Source organism: Taeniopygia guttata, chromosome 12 (genome assembly GCF_048771995.1).
Source record: "Taeniopygia guttata chromosome 12, bTaeGut7.mat, whole genome shotgun sequence".
NCBI lineage: Eukaryota > Metazoa > Chordata > Aves > Passeriformes > Estrildidae > Taeniopygia > Taeniopygia guttata.
The window spans coordinates 10,149,680-10,160,208 of NC_133037.1; the positions used below are offsets into that span (position 1 = coordinate 10,149,680).

The 10,529-nt window shown below is 40.8% G+C and overlaps 1 long non-coding RNA gene across 1 annotated transcript; it reads right to left on the reverse strand.

The window, feature by feature from the left end:
• Positions 1-360: 360 nt before the first annotated feature.
• On the reverse strand, positions 361-10,024 carry LOC140684971 (uncharacterized). Its single transcript, XR_012058029.1, has 3 exons — positions 8,211-10,024; positions 7,445-7,531; positions 361-1,437 (listed from the first exon to the last, which is right to left on the reverse strand). It is a non-coding gene; the product is annotated as an uncharacterized lncRNA (long non-coding RNA).
• Between the last annotated feature and the right edge of the window lie 505 nt (positions 10,025-10,529).

The following is a 10,529-nucleotide window of genomic DNA, read 5'->3' on the forward strand; positions in this document are numbered from 1 at the left end:
TGATTGTTACAATGGTTCTTTCACTAATCCTCCAAAACAGGAGTAAAATTAGTCTGAAACAACAGATTACCCTGGAATTGCTAATAAAACAATAAGGAGGACAAATAAAAGAACTTAGTGCAACATTCTGGCTGTTGCCCAACTTTTGGTGCTGTTGAGCATGGAAAAACTCTGGCTTGGAAGCACAGTTGGACCTATTCATACATACTGAACCTTTCCTCATCTCATGCACCACTAAACTTCTTGCAGATGCTTAAGTGACTTAAGCAAAGTACTGCAGAAAGCAAAAACATCAGTGAGAAGTGGCTTTAGTTTCCAGTCAGAAGCAGCACATTTGGGCCCCAGATGCAGTGGCTCTGTGAATGACCCAGCACACTTTCCAAGCTGGAATTGCTAAATTTATCCTCCTGCAGGCTTATATGAAAGTATTTCTTACTACACAGTCAGCATTTCTCTGGTCAAATGTGTATGTTTCAAAATTTGTCTCTCAAGGAAGTTTCTCCTCTCCTTGAGTCCATGTAATTATTCCAGGATGGCCCTGCCTCGTTCCACCCTAAATTCCTGATGGTATTTCTAGACCATAATTGTGAACATTTATCACCAGCAGTTCTCTAGGCAGTCTTGTGACTTGGACAGCAGAATGTAAGTGGTGTTTAGCATTTGCTTTGTACACTTCCCGAGTGCTAAACAACCTTTCATTACCTGCACTTGGCAGCTGCCCAGGAAACTTGGGTTTTCAAGCCCACGTGAGTATGGGAACATGACTAAAATAGTCTTCTCGGGCTCCTGGATTTTCATTTACTTCTGCTGCAACAAAAGTGTTTCTTTAGTTTTTCAGACTGCTAGAACCTCAGAAAGGTGGTGGCACAATTTCTCCCCCTTTATACATAGATGCTGATCACCTGGCGAGCTGGACCTGGGCAGCAAAACCTTCCAGAGAGTGCTTTAGGTCAGTTCCATCAGGTGAGGCTGCCTAAAACTTAAAGCTTTCCCCTTTGCATGTAATCAAGTGTGTTTTTTGTGGTTGATTTTGAGTGAAAAAGCTGAATGTCATCTCAGGAAAAGAGATCCTTGTGCTTTACTCATTAGGGAAGGCCGCAGTCTGTACATTTCCAGAGATACAAGATAAGTCACAAATGAAGGGATTCAGTGACTATCATTATGTTAGGTGTTTTTCCCAACATAAATCACCACCCAGTCTATTGGGTGCTGTATCAGGAATGGGCTCAACAGACAAACTGCAAGTCCTGGCATACTCAGTGCTTAAAAACCAAATCACAACAGCACACAGGAGTATACAGAACAACAACAAAGGGCTGGGGAAATACCTGAAACACTTCTTGGCTTGATGTGCTTTCCTGGTTTCACACTGCTGTCTTCTGTCTGTGAAGTGTTGTTAGATATTACTGCCATTATAGCAATGCCAGGATCAGCACGCTAGAGAGGGGAAAGAAAATGTAAAAGACAACTGTCTCACAAAAATGAAGAAGTCTAATAAATACACCATGACTTATTTATTCTTAATTACAGATGGATTTTAACCTTCAAAACATAAGTATTTTTCTCCTATTAAAAGCAACACACACAAGTCAACTCATCCATTTATGTGCTTATAGGATTTAAAATTTTGAAGTAGGGATTTTCACCCTTTTAAACTTTAATGACTCCAGTGATACTTCCATGTCCATTAAATAAGGAATGCTAATAAGGAAGCCAGTGCCTGGGAACAGTGAAAGGCCAAAATTCCCAGTTTTTGGGATGAGAGAAACACACATGCAAGCACCCAGACCAAATGGGAAAAAGCAAAAATGTGGACCTGCATTCTACAGCTCCTAGATTAAACCTTGGCCACTGGGACAGTTTCTTGCTCAGGACAAAATAACAAAAAAATATCATCCTGGTCTTTAGGATCTTTTCTAACACTAATTTGAACATAGCTGGTGTTCTTCTAGGAAACACTGAAGTTTTGACAAGTCCATGTCTTTTACTGCTAATTAGACTGCTAACCCAGTGCAAAATGTTCATCCTGCTCTAGTGAAAATCTCCTTAGTTCTACCTCAGTGTTTTAATTTTTTGCTCTGCCATCACTATACCTTTGGGGCAGTCACTTCATATCTTGCACACCCGTAGTGTTGCATGATGCTGTGATTTTCCCTCCACAACCTTTTCCAGGAAATGGAGTCCTGTCCTATCTGCACATCTCAGATTGGAGATAAAGCTCAGGAGTTCTCAGGACAAGAAAGCTGCCTGGAGAGATCAGCTCTGCTCCCTCTGTGTTCTTGGCCTGAGTGCTGTAAAAAGCTTTTCCAGCTGCAGCCATCTCACAGGTTGCACAACACAAGGTGACTGCCAGAACCTTTAACATCCCAGCAGGGACACACCCCTTCATCCAGAGCCATGGTCCAGCAGCAGAATGGCCTTCCCCACATTCAGCTCATCATGAAGATGGAATAAACTCCTGGGAACCTGTGCACAGACCCAGGCCTGTGAGAGTCTGATCAGCCCTGAATCACCAACTGCTGCCTTTCAATGGCTGCACTGTGCTGCAAAGCTGCTGCATTATTCATTCAAAGCCATGGTGCAACTCCCTTTTATTGACTGGGGATTTAAAGCTGGCTCCAGCCAAGGGAAGGGTCAGAAAACAATTACTAAGGGCGCCACGGAGCCCCCACAAAGCTGTGTTAGATAACTCCAGGAGTCACTCCCTGTGCTTGCCCCATAACCTCTGCCTGGGGCCACCACTCTCCCGGCAGCTCTGCCAGCTAAATAGAGATTATTGCACCTCTGGCTGTGTGAGTGTTGTGTGTATGTGTATAAGAAGGAAGGAGGATTGTTTTTTTCCTATTGCTACATAGGAAGATCTCTCACCATTTTCTGGGAGAAAATATTTAAATCAATGGTGTGTCTGAAGGTGAAATCCACAGGCAGAGGCTTGTGCAATGCGTTTTGAAATTACCCACTGCTTAAGAGAAATGACAAGCAATCATATAGATCTGCACTTGTAATCCACTTCTACACGCTCACTTTAGTGAAAACAGATACTTTAATAACATTCTCTTACAAACAGCATTGCAGCTCCTAGAGAATCCAGTTTGTATTTTGTAATTTCTCAGATCCTGTCAATAGAGTCCTTAAGCAGATTTCAGATGCAGAACTGATCTCCACTGCCCTCTGATACACCTGTACACACCCTCTGAGACTTCAGGTGTTGCCAAATTCTCACTGAGGGTAGACTACAAATTGCAGTGAGAGCTGCCCTGGAATTTGTCTAGCAGAGTTCCCTTAGTGCCCAACACAGCCTAAGCTGTCCTGGTCAGACTTAACAACCTCTAAAATGCTATTCTAAAGCAGATTTCACTTACTATGTTCCTGGGCAAAGCTATCAGTTTTCACTTTGGATTTATTCTACTCGAGAGGCTGCATTACTTTTTCTTCCTTAGCTTTCCCTAGAGCCACATTAGATTTTAATATCTTAAGCACAGAAGAGTAGTAGCTTACTAATATTTGTGAAGGACACACAGGCTACCAGAACTCCATGTTACTCATCCTCTCCTGCCTGCATGTCATTGAAACCATTACAGAATCAGAGTGGTTTTGGTCAGATAGGAATTAAAGACCATTTAGTTCCAGCACACCTGCCATGGGCAGAGACATCTTCCATTAAACCAGGTTGCCCAGAGCCTTGTCCAGCATGGCCTTGAACACTTCAGGGGAGGGACATCCACAACTTCCCTGAGAAATGTGTTCCAGAGCCTCATGATCCTCACAAGGAAGAATTTATTCATGACATCTAACTTAAACCTACTCTCTTTCAGTTTAAATCCTTTGTATCCCTTAGTCATGGAGCCCACATGCAGCAGGGATTTGGGACAGCCACCTAAATAGGCTTCAATTTGATATTTGCCTGAGACAACACACTTGCATTTTTGTTAGGGTTTTTTTCAGATTTATTTTTAAATACAAGTGGAAAGACTAACATAAATCTAGCCAAGAATGGAGTCAGGCTTCCTGATTCCTAATGTCTATCTTAAAAGTCATTTTATTAACTCTGCTGTGATAGCTTTGTGAATATTCTGCAATAAAGTAGAAAATGGAAGTAACAGAAAAATAGAAAAGAGAGATAATTCTACCTAGAGACAGAGAAATCCACAGCCCACATTACTACAAAATGCTGTGATGAAGGTTTTCTTTTGCAAGTTCCTGGCTCCAGTCTCTGCTTTGAATCAATGGAAAAGGGATTTGACTCTGATTTCACCACCCACAGGTCTGTACTAGAACCACGAGAACAGAACTATCAGAACCAGAGAGAGCAGATCAACCAGCCCTGGTTTGATTTGACAACTTTGCTCCTGGGAGGGAGGTGGAGACTTCTTTACCTCTGATGGTTAATTAAAAGAAGCTTCTGTACTTGTGGAATGACTTTTGTTCCTTGGGAATGAAAGATGCAGCTGAACGTGTCAGATAATCCATAACACATTAGCTTCTTTTCCACCTGCTCCACAACACTCCTGAATAAACCTCACCAGGGGATCAGAAAAACAACAGCTCAGTGAAATAAAAATTGGTCTGTGAGCCTCATCCTCAGTGCTCCAGCCCTTGATCTATAAGTTTGGTTCTGTAAAAGAAGGGAACACCCCACAGATGGGTGCAGGGACAGGAGCAGGGCAGGTCACTCCACCACCCCCAGCCTTCCTTCTGATTAGGCTGTCTGCACCTGGCTGGCCAGGGCACCAGAGAGAAACTCACTGGAGGACTAATCCAAGTTAATGCTGGGCATTATGGATGAATGACACCTATTAACAGTGGTGCTGAAGCTTTAGCTGATATTTTGCATCCCACTGGGCACAGCAGCAGGAGCAGCAAAGCTCTCCTGGCCTGAAGGAGAGCAGGAGTGCAGCAGCTCTGCTGTTGGAAAGGGACACGAGAACCTTTTGTGACAGAAAGGCAGCAGAAACAGTGGCCCATATTGTGAGTTTTGTAACAATTTGGTCTACAGTCTGTATCTTAAATGTGTTCTTTTTTGTATTTTTCCTGTTTGAGATACACAGGAAGTAATAGAATTTTTGCCCTGGGTCACTTGGTGATTCCCTAGAAACACATTAGAGCAGCCTTTGGTAATCAACTCCATTGCAAAGCCAATGAAAGTACCCAAGAGTCACTATTGTATTACACAGGAAACAATTCAGCAAGATTGGAATTATTTTATTAGACAGTAAAACAGAGTCTATTTGGAGATGCTACCTATTTTAAAATTCAGTGATTATCTGAATTGGTATTTTCTTTGTTACTTAGGAGAGACAATATTTGAAGGGGGCTGAAGAGAAATAAGTATTGCTTTTTTTTTTTTTTTTAGCAAAAACTCAAGCTCTCTCTTTTTCTTTCTTATGATTTCATTATGGGAGAAATTATAAATACAGTCTGGAGATAAAAAGGAAATAAAACAAATAGGTTGGCTTGATTATTTACAGCAGATAAGACCATTGTATGGCTGTGGTTACAGCTCATGTAAATTCAGCTCCCTGATTAGCAGCATCCTCACAGGTTCTTTTAGTTTTCTTAATCTAACGTGCCTTCACATAACCCCAAACAAACTCTCTACAATACAAATGGACTCTGAACATATTGTGATGCTTCTAAATCCCGCAGACACCTATGTAAATAAACAATTACACACTCAATCCTCTCTGCATGCAGCACACCAGGTGCTTCAGGAGACAACACACATATTCTTTCACTGAAAATACGACCTATTTGTAATATAAGCTTTATAAGTGCTGGATTTAAACTTGGAGCATATTCAGAACACAACTAAAATCCCATTAAAATGGAAATGAATTTTCTGACTGCTATTCCTCTATCAAAATTTTTTTCTCAGTTTCCCTCATCTTCAGTGGGTTAGGATTCAGCATTTGTAGCTTCCTGTTCAGTCTAGGAGAATAAGCAGTATTAGCAGGGTGAAAGCTTATATTAAGGCAAAAAAGCCTGGGTATTTTTAATAGGAAGGGAAACATCAGGTTACATCACAGCTTTCTTTATAATCATGGCACAGCTTTTGCAGAGTAACAATTTCTCTAATTTGAGGTTCATAGGAAAGGGATGTGAAAGCGTTTGGTTAATTTGAGGCTCTCAACACATCACTTGCCATGAACAAGATTCAGGTTTCCAGGGCTTATAGAAAAAGCAAACAGCAGCAGAGAACCAACAACTCCGGCTGCTCAAGCACTCATTCACCCTCTTTGTATTCCCCTGGCCCCAGGTGAGATGAGGTTGTTGTTGTGTGTCTAAATCCAGGCTTTACAGGCTACCATCAAAGAGTAAGGCCAGTGCAATCCTGCCTCCAGCTTCACCACATGCTGCTTCAAACTTCCCAATCCCTTCTCCTTAGCAACATTTTCTACCCTCTTTCCCACAAAACATGCAAGATCTCAAGCTAGATCCTTTTCAAGAGACATACATCCACTTCAAGTGAAGCAAATGCATGGAATGAACTTCAGAGTCTTTCAGTTTTGTTTTCTGTGGCTTCTCTAATGTTTATTCCTGTAGAAGGAAGAAAGCCAATATTGACATTGCAACCAGAAGCCACTGAAATATGTAAGGCACCAATATAGATAGATCTTGTTATCTATATTCATATATACACACCCCCTCACCATCATCTCATCTGATTTCAGCTAGAAAAATGTCTTTGTAGCTTTTCCTCTGCCAAGAAAGCGAGAGAGAAGGGACAGGACTCCTCAGCAGCCAAGGGCAGAAGTTAGGCCAAGCAGCATTTCGAGCAAGGGAAAGGGCAAAAGCACAGCCAGGACCTTGCTGTGCAGGGCCTGACATCCCCAGAGGGGAATTGTTCTCTGGGGTGTTTGGACAGCAGGCTCGTGGCTGGCTGGAGCAAGGACACAGAGATGTCCCATCTTCTCTGGGTACACAGGGAGCACTTTAATCTTAGGCAAGGAAAAGAAAAAAAAATTAGGGAAAATTATAAATTAAAGCTAAACTTTCACTAAAGGAAAAGGATTACCTATCTCAATGCTAAAGAGCTTCCATTCAACTGCTGAGGAGCAGGGCTTGTTGTTTGCAAGAGTGTTTCCAGTTTCACTTTATGCTAAAAGTTGTCCCCCATTGATACAATGAAATGGGTGGCAGCATATATTTTGCACAAATTTAAACACTAAAAAGTATTGGAAAATTTCAAATTTTGTTAGAAGTGTTGCAAAGGATGAAAGACCAACTCTATCTGGAGATGTCCAGCTCCAACTTTGATGGAAGATGAGTGTCCACCTGTAAGTGCCAAGAGGTTACTTGTTGCCAAGAGGTTAATTCCCAACAAATTTCAATTCTTTGGAATACAATGCTTCAGTGTTTTGCTATTCCCACTAAACCTGCTGTCAGCTGCCTGCACCACTGCTCTGCTGGATTTCTCACTGCATTTTTGGGCTGGATTACTTACAAACTCCGAAATGGATGAAGCCATTCAAATGCTCAGAGGCTGCAACGAGAACAGCACAGCAGCTTCTCCTTTGTCAGGCATCAGATCCTTTCAGCATGCAGGGCCAGAACACAGGCACAGAGGAGAAAATCATGAAATAACTGTCAAAGGCAGCCAACATCAATTACAATACACTGCAGGTTAAATTGCACACGACACTTTCTCAGAGCAAATCACCTTCTCCTATAAAGAGGTTTTATGTCATTTTTAGATTCTAATGATTTGCTGAGAACTCAATATCAAGAGAAAGAAGAAAAAAAATCAATTATTTTCCACAGATGGCCACTGGACTCAGATGCTGCTGCGGCACATATAGGGCAATCACAATGACATGGCTTTTTCCCTCCTGTTAGCAGAGATTATGCTGCATTAGATGGCATTAGAGGGTGGAGAAAACTGGAATGCTTCAAGACAGTGATGTATTGTAAAGCTGGATGAGCTAATTTTAGACCATTTAAACTCAGATATTGGCAGTAGTTTTTCTGAGAGCTCAGTTAAGGCTAATTTACCACAAATCATCCACTGAACTCATCCTGCAGATCACAAAAATGTAAAACTATCATGCACTTAGAGGATAAAGAAAATACCATGCTGGTTCCTGCAGGTTACATAAAAATGCTTTTAGAAGCAGTAATGCCAAGAGGACATGACTTGCATTTTTATACTTATGAATGCTCTTCCACAGTAATTAAAAATGACATACCCCATTAAATCACTTAGTACATACCTTAAAGCATATGATGCAGAGGTTTCTTGAAAAAAGCCAATTACACAGTGTAGCTCTGTACAAGGCCAATGCTTCAAAGCAATTTTCAGATTTTATGAGTTACATATGCTTCAGAAAGGGAGAATTTTTTTATTTTTTTTTTTTACTGGCGGGAAGATACACTGCAAATAAGATACAAGATCCTACTTTATATTTTCGTTGCTGCAGTGAATTAAAAAGTCTGAGCTTCAGCACAAACAGTAACACTTCACTGGAGAGGTCTTTTAATGTGAGAGGATCCTTTTCATGCTGAACCCTCATGTAAATAAAGCAGTAGTAATGATTAAATGATGGAGGGGAGTATTGGCATTGTTGCCTACTCCCACCAAAGAACATTTCTGCCAGAATCCATGGGTGGGAGAAGCCTTGAGTCCTTGCCATGTAGCAGGATACTGTATTACTCTTGCAAGACTGCAGAGTCTAACTGTGCATGTCATAAGAAACATTCAGATTTCTTTCCATCATCTCTGTTTAGCCAACACTGGTTTGCTCTGATGACACTCCAAGAAGACGAGCTCTATTTGTCTACATAAAGATATTTTTCTTACCCAGATTTGAAAGAGGAGCAGTTTTACTGAAAATTTCAGTTTTAATTGGTCAAAGTAGGGTTCTTTCCTTCTGTTTCAGAATTGAGAGAGACTCCCAGAGCGCGCTGAGAGCACAAACCCCAGAGTTCCAAAAGCACAGAACTGGGAGAAAGGATCAAGTCAGTAAAATCCTTCATGAAGGGCAGCAGGCAGTGCTGGCAGCACAACACCCAGCACTGAGGGGTCTGAGTCTAATAAAAACCCAGCTAAAAATGGAAAGCAGAAGAAATGCCAGGATGATGTTTATCTCGTGAGCTGAGGACACCACAGAGGCTGTGCCAAGCCTGACTGTAGGAGCTGAACAGGGAATTTTATGTTGGCATTTTTAACCTGTAATGAGCAGGGAGTATGGCACCTCAAAAATCTACCTTTAATGCTGAAATTCTCAAGTTTTTATATAAATATTTTTCCTTCAGGGATGATCTCCTGTCACTTGAAATTCAACCACATGCCTCATCACTCACCAATACTTGCAAAACCTCTGCTTTGTGTCCACTGATATAATCTCATTGCTCTGGCCAAGAATTCAAAGATTAAAAAAAAAATGAAAGAAATATTTGAATGGACAAGGAGATTTGTGACAGCCTAGGTATGTCTGTGACTTGTGCAAACAGCCCTTTTTACTCCAGCATTCTGCTGTTCTTAATTAAAAAAACTGTCAGATCACAGAATATTAATTCCCAGGAAGATAAAAAAATAATTTAATCCAATTGTTTTCCTGAGACTATTACTATAAAACAGAATAAAGGAAAAATTAATTTCTGAAATGACAAAAAAAAAAAAAAAAAAAAAAAAGAATCTGAAGTTGGCTCTTAGCCAGAGGGCTTTTTAAACCTCTAAAGAAGCTTTGAAAGTGCCCAAGACCCTTTTTCCTGATAAACTTCACTACAAATTTGTACAGTCTTGACATTTTTCCGTGTTTAGCATTGGCTTTGACAGCAACAACCAGATGTTTCTGCTTATTAGCAGCTGCAAAGTCAGGGCCACCTAAGAACAAGTTCATCACCCTCACAAGTTTAAGGGCACAAGTTTAATGGAGAGATTCTTGAGGGAAGATGGGCAATTAAAAACACTGACGCCTCTTTTACAGGCAGTTGAAAAGATAATTGAGAAATACAAACATATCTGACTTAGAGTTCAGTTTGGTGAGCAGGCACTGCCTGAGCTTCGTGACCTGCTGCTGTCCCAGAAAATGAATCCTGGATGTCCTTTGGACGCAGCATTTCTGCAAGTGGCTCCTTGAGCTCTGCTAAGGAAACAAACACCTAAGGAGCAAAGCAGCAACTGAGGCTGAAAAAGGGGCCATACAATCTTTTATCTTTGCTCCAGCCACTAGGATCCTAATTTTAATGCAACACGAGTCAGTGATAAAGAGTATTAGCCTACCACTTAGTTTCCATCACAGTAGGTAAGTACTCAAACTAAAGGCTAAAATCTTTCACATTGTAATAATTATTAAATACTTTTAAGTACTATCATTCTAGTAAAGGATGACTTAGGAAACCACAAACTAAAAGGACTCAAAAAATTTAGTGTAAGAATTACCCTGCAATTTTTTTATTTCACTTTGAAAATAATTAAGTTTTCAAATGTGTACTACTATTTTTAAGACTAGCTGGAAAATTCTTTTGCTCTTTCAGGTATTAACGACATGCTTACAGCACAGAAGCAAAGAAAAAGCAGCAAAGGTGAG